The sequence below is a fragment of the Vulpes lagopus genome, chromosome 12 (genome assembly GCF_018345385.1).
Source record: "Vulpes lagopus strain Blue_001 chromosome 12, ASM1834538v1, whole genome shotgun sequence".
Taxonomy (NCBI): Eukaryota; Metazoa; Chordata; class Mammalia; order Carnivora; family Canidae; genus Vulpes; species Vulpes lagopus.
Window position 1 is genome coordinate 77,625,699 of NC_054835.1, and position 11,816 is coordinate 77,637,514.

Consider the following 11,816-nt stretch of genomic DNA (forward strand, 5'->3'; position numbering starts at 1 on the left):
TCTAGATGTTAACAGTGACTCTAAGCATGTACTTACCTTACATACATTATATTTTTATTATGATTATAACATTTATTATATTTACAGGATTATTATGGAAGAAAGTACAAAGTAATAAATAAGTGGTACTTACTTTGAGAGCTTAAAAATGTTGTCATTTAAGAGATTTATAAATACCCTATAAAGCAAACTTGTTGTGAGTCTCCCAGAGAGCATTTACATTTGTTTTCTGTACCGATGGATGTCTCTAAGACTGAGCAACATAAAGGTGAGAGGCTATAGTATTGATTCAAGTCAACAGATCAAAGGAGTGAAAATTTTAAGGTCAGAGGTAGAGCCTGGGTTAGAAAAGTCAAACTGAATTCATCTTAAAAGTCTCCACTCAAGAAAGCTCTTGCCAGGAGGGCGAGGCTGCCCATACCTAAAGACTGTGTGCAGTGAACTGCTAGAAAGGCAAAAGTCTACTTAAAAGTTTGACTAGCCAGCTAAAGAGGAGGTACTCTCCAGGTGACAAGACCCTCCATCAATTAGGGTCAGCAAATAAGAACAAAACGCACTCATCCACAAGAGAGCATGGTAACTTTCAATAAAACAATTGTCAAGGCTAGAGAGAATGTGAAACCATCTTAGATTAATGCATATCACATAAGATTATTTCTGTACTCAAGTTCCCTTAATCCCTTCATCTTTCCTTTTGATCTAGACTTGAGGGGACCATGAATTGCAGTATGAGCCAAATGTCAAATGGCCACCATGGAGCCAGGCTTCATCTGGGAAAGGAGAAAGAAATTTGCCTTTGTTGTTTTTCATAGTTTCTATGCTTTTCTCATATGGCCAATCTTATTTTTTTAATTAAATAAACATAACAAGAGTAAAACTTACATATCGTTTACCATGTGCCAGGTATTGTAGATGTGTTATATTAATAAATTTATTTAATCCTCATAACACACTTATGAGATAGGGTAATGACTCTTTTATCCACAATGAAGCTGAGGTTCTGACGATTAAAGGGAAAAAACGAAAGGAACAAACTAAGATACAGACTCTTAAGTATAAAGATCAAATTAATGGTTATGGGGATGAGGAGAAGGTGTGTGAGGGGATGCATGAAAAAGGAGATTGGGGATTAGGGAGGGCACTTGTGATATGCACCTGGTGTTGCATGGAAATGTTGAATCAATATATCGTACAGTTGAAATTAATATTACTTTGTATGTTAAGTAACTGGAATTTAAATAAAACTTTCAGAACTGCTAATTTAAAAATTATAAAAGAAAAGGTTTTCAGTAAAAAAGAAAATATTTTCCTGATGCCAGGCTCATTTGAAATGCTACAATGTTACAATACCACCCTCTGGTGGACATAAGTAGGATTTTCCTTCTTTCTACTCAGTTGAAAAAGTAATTTTTTAAATTGAAGTTGTGTTTTCTTTTTATTGACTCGACTTGAATTCTATCAAAATCAAGTTTTTTTTCTTTTTCTCTTTAATATCTAAAATGGTACACATATGTACATGCATATATATTTTTATTTCATTGATTAATTTGTGTAAATGTAATAAATGACCATCTCAGAGTTTTAATCTATTTGTACACATTTCTGCTCCCACCATCTCACTCTTATTCCATATATTTGCCATTCTAACTGCCAAAAACCTGATGCTATAAATGTCTGGTTGCTGTATTAGGAATATACTATTAAGAGACAACTTTATGGGAATTCATTTCATGAAATATTGATTACCTGCATTTCATTTTCTCAGAACTTTGCTATTTGATATAGACATAATTATTAAACCATTACTTAATGGTTTTAATGTGTGCTGCTTCACAAGGGAGACATCGCTATTTTAATAATTATCCCTTAAGTGAATTTAATTTAAAAAAAATCAAGCCTCAGAGTTTGACAATTTAAATAGAATGCAATATGGCTAGAATATATAAATTAAATACATGTATAAAGAGGAATGTCTTTAAAGAAGATAATTTATGAACACACTGACACGTTCATAGGCTTAGACATGTTCTTAAAGGCTTAGAGCAGTAAAGACACGTTTTGCTACTTTCTAACTGAATGGTCTTGGATAAGTTACTTCACCACTGTATTTCTGTTGTGTTTTCACTGAAGACAATGTTGATAGTATTAATCTTACAGAATAGTTATGAGGCTTCAGTAACATAATATATACAAACCATCTAGTTTAGTGCCTCATACAATTCCCTTCTTCTTGAACAAAACTGAGATTGCTCCCAAAATAAAATAAATCTAGTCACTCTAGGTGGTCCACAAAAACCTTGAACTCTAATTCCTTAAGTCTGAGAAATGAGCTTAACTCTTTTTTTTATTTTTTTGAGATTTTATTTATTTATTCACGAGAGACACATAGGGAGAGGCAGAGACACAGGCAGAGAGAGAAGAAGGACCCAGGGAGCCTGATGTGGACTCGATCCCGGGACTCCAGGGTCACACCCTGGGCCAAAGGCAGATGCTCAATCACTGAGCCACCCAAGCATCCCAATGAGCTTAACTCTTAACATCTTAGAAAGAGGATATGCACTGTAATCATTCTTGCAGATTCATATCTAATAGGTTCAGGGGCCCTTGGGTGGTACAGCAGGTTGGGCAGCCAATGCTTGGTTTGGGCTCTAGTCCTATTCTCAGGATGGATGGATGGAGCCCCACGCTCAAGCCCTGTGTGGTGTTCTGCGTTCAGCCTGCTTAGGATTCACTCTCCCCTCTTCCTCTGTTCTGCCCTCCTACTCTCTCTTACTCTCTAAAGTAGATAAATAAATGTTTTTTAAAAATAATACGATGTTCAGTAATGTGTTGGTCCCTTTGGGCTGCTGTAACCACATATCACAAACTGGGTAGCATTGTAAACAACAGAAATGTATTTCTCAAGGTTCTGGAGATGAAGGAGTTAAAGATCAATGTTTGGGGATATTTTCCTGTTTCACAGTGGCAGCCCTTTGCAGTGTCCTCACATGATGCAAGTGTCTAGGGATCTCTGTATAATCTCTTTATAAGGCATTAAAATCCATTCTTGAGAGCTCTTCCCTCATGACTTCAGCACCTCTCCAAGCCCTACCTCCTGATTCCACCATCTTTAAGGATTAGGATTTCAATATATGTATCTAGTGGGGCACAAAAATATTCAGACCATAATAAGTAATATACCAGAATTTGGAGGGAAAAAAAAAGGTGATCTAAATAAATAATATATGCTGAAGCTTTTAGTGTATTTTAGAATTGTATAGACTAGAGTCACTATTGTTTATTTTCATGTTTAATAAGATATGGGAAATAATATTAATGACTTCCCCAAGTAGAATGAATATGGACAAATTACTGAAATGCCAGATTTTAAAAAAATAATTATTATTTTCAAAATCAAGATGGTGCTTTTTCTCTTTTCTCCATAGAGATACAGGTACAATTAATATAATTGTGTTTTTTAAGTGCTGAACACTTTTCAGGGAAAAGGTTTTTCTAAAATTATGATAATAATACCACTGGTTTAAAAAGCAATTTAATTACAAATAACTCAAAACTTCTCAACTAGTGTTCATTAGTCTGACAGCATGATTTGTAGCATGAGACTACAAAATGTCTAAAGGTATATTTTTAGGGCCATATCTAAAAAGATTAAACTATTTCCAAACTATTTCCAGTGTAACTACACAGGATATATATTTTCCTGTAAAAAAAAACATCTGTAAATCAACCCTCATCATATATTGACCAAGGCCAATAATTTTTGTCAATAAATACTGATAGTTCAAGGCAGGGTTCTAAGAAGTATATTGTAAATGAATACCTTCATCCTCATTACAGATCTTTGAAGTAGGTAGCATTAGTCCCATTTTCCAGATGAGGAAACTGAAGCATAAAAGGTTTAAGTTAAAAAAAATAGATATTAAGTTATATTATGTGATTGAGCTAAGAAGTTCTGCTTGCAAAGCATCTATAGCAGATCTGGTTTATGGCTCACTTCTAAAGTTAGATTATTAGCTCCCTATCATTAATAACTCTTGTCCTGGGCCTTTATTTTTTTTAAGATTTTATTTATTTATTCATGAGAGACACAGAGAGACATAGGCAGAGGGAGAAGCAGGCCCCTTAAAGGGAGCCCAATGCGGGACTCGATCCCCAGACCTTGGGATCACACCCTGAGCCAAAGGTAGACACTCAACCACTGAGCTACCCAGGCGTCCTTGAACTGAGCCTTTAATGAAACAGATTGAATGCGTTGGGTATTTATACAATATAGACACTTACATCAGCAATTAAGTTAGACAAACAAATGAGAAGAAAACCTGCATGTAATCTACAATGTGTGTGATTCAACAACCAAATTATTTTTTAAAATAAGAACTTATTTTAAAAGTATAAAACATATTTCATGATTATTTTTCTTGCTGTTTTATGCATAGATTTTACTAACAAGTTTATCTATATATACTTGTCTTAATATTTATTCTGATTTTAATAAGATGAGGAATTATAACTAATTTAAATTATACCTAGTACTATAGTATTCTTTCTATTAAGGAACCATCTGTAAATGTAAACATATAACCACGTTCTCATTGTGATGAAATGCTTTTTCACTGACAATCTAACCCTTGCTGGAATTGGTGAACTTCATAATATTCTCCTTAATTAAATAGTGCTATGACTACATTTTTGGCTGGTGAAGCATAGTTAAGCTCTGTATTTTAAAGTTGTCCAAGTCAGGGTAGCTGGGGTGGCTCAGCTGTTTAGCACTGCCTTCAGCCCAGGGTGTGATCCTGGAGACCCAGGATCAAGTCCCATGTCAGGCTCCCTGCATGGGGCCTGCTTCTCCTTTTGTCTATGTCTCTGCCTCTGTCTCTCACTCTCTCTCTACCTTTCATGAATCAATAAATAAAATCTTTAAGAAAAATAATAAAGTTGTCCAAGTCAAAACTAATATTTTTTTAAGAAATTGCATGATCTAATACATGAGAAGATATTGTGTATACATCATTCAAACAGTATAAATGTCATCTTCAAAAATATGTAAATAGATTGACCTTTATAAATAAGCTATAAGGTATAATTACATTTATAAATAAATAAATATATAATATTATAGTATATGCCCTTAAATAACTATTAAAAATAAATCTTATAGACACTTGTCTTAAAAATTAGAAATGAAAAAAAATTAGAAATGCATTGATTTGAGAAAAAGTAAATCTTACACCAATATTATAAACGTTTAGAATGTAACAATTATTTAATGTTTTTCATGTATAAAAAATTGATACTTTCCTGAAATGCTTCAGTTATACCCATAACAAAACAAAAATAATAAATTCCTCAGGTTATGTTATGGTTAGTGTGATTCAAGATCTCAACTGTTATTTCCCAGTTGTTTATTTAATCACTTTTTCCTGTCCGCATTTTCCTTTAAAATTTTGGCAGTTCTATTAGTTTCCTGGTCTCTGGTAGTATAACAGATTTATATAACAGAAGATTGGATTTGACTGTAGTATAGAGTATATTGGATGGGGACCAACATTGAAAACCAGGTGAAATACAAGCTATGAGACTGTTGCAATAATCCTATCGTGATCATTCTCCTCCTAAAAAAAGAAAGAAATTGAAAATATTTGAAATGAATTTGCTGAAGTAAATAGTAAAACTAAGAAAAAGTATTGTTTCTGTCTTGAGCAACTGGATATTTGAAGATAGAAACATAGAAGAAAATTTTAGAGGTAGAAAAGAGGTTTTGTCATTTAATTTTTTAATAAAAATATTCGTATTTAAGGTTATAACATGATTTAATATATATTTCCATAGTGAAATGGTTACTTGATATAGGCACAGTCAAGCTAATTAACATATCCATCAGCTCACATAGCTACCACTTTTTTTGTGTGTGATGAGAGCACCTGAAATCTACTTTTTTAGCCAATTGCCAGTATTCAGTATACTATTACCAACTGTACCATTAACTGTATCATTTTGTGCACTAGATCTTTAGATTTATTCATCCTATATAGCTGCAACTTTGTATGATTTGACTAACATCTCTTGATTTCACCCACCTCTCTGTCCCTGATTTCAAATTCTAATCTCTGATTCTATGTAGTCAACTTTTTAGATTCCACATGTTAGTGAGATAACGCAGGGTTTTGTTTTCTTTTCGTGTCTGGTTTATTTCACTTTGCATAAGGACCTTGCCAACAATTTGGGGGGGTGGGTAATGAGTCCAAAAGCTTAGAAAACCAATGAAAATAAACAAATGGGACTATTTCAAACAAAAAAGCCTCTGCATAGCAAACAAAATGAAAAGGCAAGGTGCAAATTGGGAGAATATATTTCCAAACCATATATCTGATAAAAGATTTTATCCAAAATATTTAAGAATACAAATAATACAAGTCAACTGCAATAATAATAATAAATAATAATAACCCAATAAAATGAACAAATGGCACAAATAGACATTTTTCCAAAGAAGACTTACAAATGGCTAACAGGTCTATTAAAAGGTGCTAAACATTACTAATAATCAGGGAAATGTAAACCAAAACCACAATAAGATATCACCTCACCCCTGTTAGGATAGCTATTATCAAAAGATAAAAGAGTTTAGTTTTGTTGTACAAACTTTTTATCAGGCAGTTAAAAGTACAAATCAAGCACTCGAGAAAAAGATCCTGGTTAGAGTAACTAATTTGGTGTTACTCTGCATACAGACCGAAATGAAAACGTAGAAATTAAATAAAATCACCCATGGAGTTTATAGCCAACAAGAAAAGAAGAACGCTTTTCAAGAGGTGTCCCTTCCAATGAAAAGCATTTATGAAGGCTCTGTTTGCCTCCCACTGGGTTTGTCTCATTTAGCCAAAGATAATCACAGAGCCAAACTCAGAGTCGATGTGAAGGAAACTAGTCAAAAATGTGAATATTAAGAACTATTGGCCATTAGAAGTCATGGATATAACAATCTTCCTACAAAAAGCAGTTATAGTGCAAATGACAAATCACTGCTATAGGACTCATTGTTGTTAGTTAATAAGGCTGACATTGCCCTAACTCCTTTCTTTGGCAGTCCATTCTGTTTTCCTTGTTCTTGTTTTGAAGAAAAGATTCATAGCATCTATACTCTTGGTTTGGAAGCAGAGAAAAATTCCTTTATTGATATTATAAATATCTAATAGAAACAGAAAGAAGGGGAAATCTGCACATAGATGAGGGCAATAGTAAGCAGTAAAGGAGAATGCGAGTTATATCAAATCGGGTACTTACAACATCCAACCTCATTAGCTGGGGAAGCCCCCTAGAGAAACCCCAGCTGGAGTCCCAATGGAGAGGTCTCCCCTCAAGTGAGACTCTCACCTGATCATCTTCTTAAGGACCATATTTATAGGGCAGATAACCAAGTCTGAAGTCAAACATTTGTTTGCCAACGTGCAGTTTGGAACCAGCTGCATTTCTATGTTATCATGTCTTTATGTCTTCAATGAGCCTGGGCTAGGTGTGCTTGCCTCCCCTCCCAGATTCCATTCTGAGAGGCCAGCCCAGCCCGAAGCTGGAGTGGCTGAAGGCAAGATTTAAAACTCTTGGCATGCAGACCAAAAGGGCCAGTTCTGACATGGAGGCCAGCTAATGTCAATTAACCAGGCTCCCAAGGTCACTTATGCAGCACGAGTGTCACAACCAACGTTCTTTAGCCTGCTGGGGATGTGCAGGTTGGGGTGGTTGGTTTTACAGGATGAATCATAGAAACCACCCATAAAAAACAGTTCTCAGACAGGAACTCTATTGGTCCCCCTTCTAATCAGGGGGTCCGCAAATTTTGTTATTGAAATCTCTGAATCCTCCGTGGTCCTGTTTTTTGTTTTGTTTTGTTTTGTTTTGTTTTTTGTTTGTTTGTTTGCTGTCATTTTCCCTTAACTTAGGCTATTGGAAATGTAATTAATGAATGGAAGTCCAGAAAATCCCTTGAAATTCAGACCTGGTCCTTCCTGACCCTATTAATAGCAGCAACCATATTTCTCTTTGCTGATTGGAATCAAATATTCTGGTAGAGCATAATCACCTCCTTCTTTACTTCTTGATTCAATGTAACAAAAGCATAAAATGGCATGGTGGCAGTTTCAACTTCCAGTTTAGCAGGATTTTATATTGTGGTCTCTGATTGAGGTATACTTCCCCTTAGAAACAGAGATATCCTAATGAGAAAAACTCAAAAATTTTGAGGGCAAGAAGCATCAATTCTGTAGGTGGTTATTGAGTGTAATCGTGAGAGGGTTTCCTCTTCCCTTAATACCTTGACTCACAGATTTATGTATTCTCACTACGGGTTAGATAGTATATTGGTTGCTCACTAGAAGTATTTACTCTACCTTTTAAGATAAAACTCTCTACCTTCATGGAATTTCTTCTGAACTGGTGATGTAAGTGTAGTCCATTCCAGTGTTTTATAGGCCATTCCACCAATCTATTAGGCTGGCTACTTCTGAGAAGTAGCTTCTAGTCTAAAAGGAAATTTATGTAGTCCATGAAGCCACTGGCTACACGGAAGCAGGAAAGGAGAACAATTGAAAACAGAGCTGGAAGTGAAGAGGCTTGTGGACACAGTGAAGAAGAGAATTGCATACTGTGAGTAGTGAGCTACAGGCAACTTTTCTAGAGTGGAGAAAGATACTTGCCTTCACCCATTAGGGATAATTGGAAAAAAAAAAACTAAGTAAGGTAGAAAATCACTTATATATCTTCCTCTTCTTTTTATTTTTTAAGATTTTATTTATTTATTCATGAAAGACACAGAGAGAGAGAGGCACAGACACAGGCAGAGGGAGAAGCAGGTTCCATGTAGGGAACCTGATGTGGGACTCGATCCCGGGACTCCAGGATTAGGCCCTGGGCCAAAGACAGGTGCTAAACCACCGAGCCACCCAGGGATTCCCCCCAAAATCACTTTATATCTTCAATCAAATTTAATGCCATATGGGCTACTAAAGGCAGCTGAAGGCTTAAAATTTACTAGTTAAAGTAAGTCATTATTCACAGTTACACTTAAAGAATAAGAGTTACGCTCTAACTTTCTGAGAAGAGAGTATTTATATAAATTATTTGGAATTTTTCTGAATGGGATATTTATGTTACCTCATACATTTATTTCTCACATTTTTCATTTATATAAACTCATGGATATGTACTTTATAGTTTGAGTTATAATTCACTGCTACATTATTTATTCATTTGTTTCTCAAATTTCCCTAGTTCTTGCCATTGGAAATACTTTCACTGGGCTCCTGTTTTCCTTTTATGTGCACTATTTTTATTTATTTATTTATTTATTTATTTATTTATTTATTTATTTCAGCCTTTCCTTATTCTATGGTAGTTCAAGATATCCTAGGCTTATCTTTTATGTTCCCTGCCCAACTCTAGAATCAACTACTTCTCTAAGCAGCTTTAGATATTTTTTTAGGGGGAATGGTATTGGAATTGAAGATCTGAATACTGAGTATGCTTCTTACAGAGTAGTGTATTAATGCATCTTGGCCTCCAGTGGACAGAATTTACTAAAATATATACACGTACATTTAAGTATTTGTGTATCTCTTAGTCTGTACCTATATATCTACATCAAGCTATATATATAGCTATATATAGTATATTGAATCACACTAATTCAATACCACAATTCACTAATTCAATTCTAATTCAATACCCATAGTTCACTGTGCATTTGCCTCTTGGTTATTTGTAACTTTTTTCTTTAAAAGTGAATAAACTGGCTCGCAATATTTGCCATCCATTTACTCGCATGTTTGATACCAGAATATAGATGGCAGTTTAAGTTTTGGCCTTTATTCTTGTGATAAAAACTTTACCAATCAGTGTTATGTGTACTTTCTTTTATTTTCTGACATACAGTTTCCAGATGAAACGCAATGTTCCATAGTTACTTAAGTCAGCACTTTCCTCTTTACTCTTTTTTGGTGATGTAATGATGTATTTTTTTTAATAATGTTAGCCTCCTTTTTTTCTCAGTCAGCATTCGATCTTGGGACTTCCTGATCTCCTGGTTGATTTTAATTTACATATATTAAGGTTTTATTGTTCACGCTTAATGCTGTAAAGTTCTGTGGGTCTTGAAAATGCATAGTATTATTTATACACCATGAATTCATTTCAAGTACAGATTTACATGTCTTATAATGGAACCAATAACTTAACTGTAACACATACTAAAAAGAAACAATTGAAAGCACTATAAAGAGAAATAGACAGGGACATCTGGGTGACTCAGTCATTGAGTGTCTGCCTTCAGCTCAAGGTGTGATCCCAGGACCCTGGGATCTGAGTCAGAGTTCCCTCTGGAACTGCCTGCTTCTCCCTCGGCCCATGTCTCAGCCTCTCTCTGTGTGTCTCTCATGAATAAATAAATAAAATCTTCAAAACAAAACAAAAAAAAAAGAGAGAGAGAAATAGACAAATTTACGATCATAGAGATACTTCAACACTCTCAAAATAGCTAATTGAAGAAGCAGGTATAACATTACCATGATAAAAGTATCTGATGAATACAATGAAAAACTTGCCTAATTGATAGATATCAAGCTACACTTAAGAATAACAGATTTACATGTATTTCAAATGTACATGGAACAATTACCATAGGAAACTACATATTGGGACATTCAAATTTCTCAACAAATTTCAAAATATTGATTATTTCAGAAAATAGTCAACAGAGTAAAAATAAGCTACAAATATACAACAACTTTTATTTTTCCTTAAATTCTAGTATAGTTATCACATGGTGTTAGGTTAGTCTCAGGTGTACAACTCCATACATTACCCGGTGTTCATCAAGACAAGTAAAGCAACTTTAAATTTATAACCAGACAATCTCCAAATTCTTGCTAATAGTAATATATTTCTAAATGACCTATGAGTCAAAAAAATAAAAATAACATTTTAAAGAAATTTTAAGTAGGCAGTGAATGTATGTAGAAGTAAAACTTTTGAAATAAAGATAAAGCAGTACATAAAAGACTAGTCATAGCACTAAGTGATATCTATTAGAGCAGACTATAGGCCATAAAGCTTTTATCTCCATAGGTTAAAAATAAAAAAGAAAAGAAAAACAAGATGAGAAGTAAAGTAATATTAAAGACATAAAGAGTAGAGAGAAATCAGTAAAACAGAAAATGAACATACAGCAAAAACTGACAAGGCCAAGTTGGTTCATTGAAAAGCTTGAATAGATAAAAACCTAGAAAATCTGATTTCAAGAAAGAGCAAAAGATAGGGTTCTGGAAGAGAGACAGTGATAGAGACAGACTGAGACAAAGAGACTAGGAATTATCAGGGTAAAAATGGGGACAGACATTTACATGCATGTAATTTATAACAAGAAAATATTCTGTATTATCTACTAACATTTTTGGAATGCTGATTATATGGACAAATAATTATTTTAAAAAGCCACTTACTAAATGTTACAAAAGAAAAATAATGTAAAAACTAGGAAAATATGCTAGCAATTAAATTAATTTTATTATTTATTGGAAAATAATTTTAATTATTTATTGAAAAAGAACACATTTTAAAACATGTTTAGCAGGTTTCTGTAGTGAACATTTTCAATGTTATTGGTGGGAGTTAAAAAATCACTTAAATATATGAGAAGATATATCATGTTAATGAATCAAACAACTAATATTTAAATAAGTCTATTATCCCCCAATTGACAGATTAAATGCAATGCCAACAAACACACCAGCACTACTTTGTACATTATACAATGTGTGTGTGAAAAA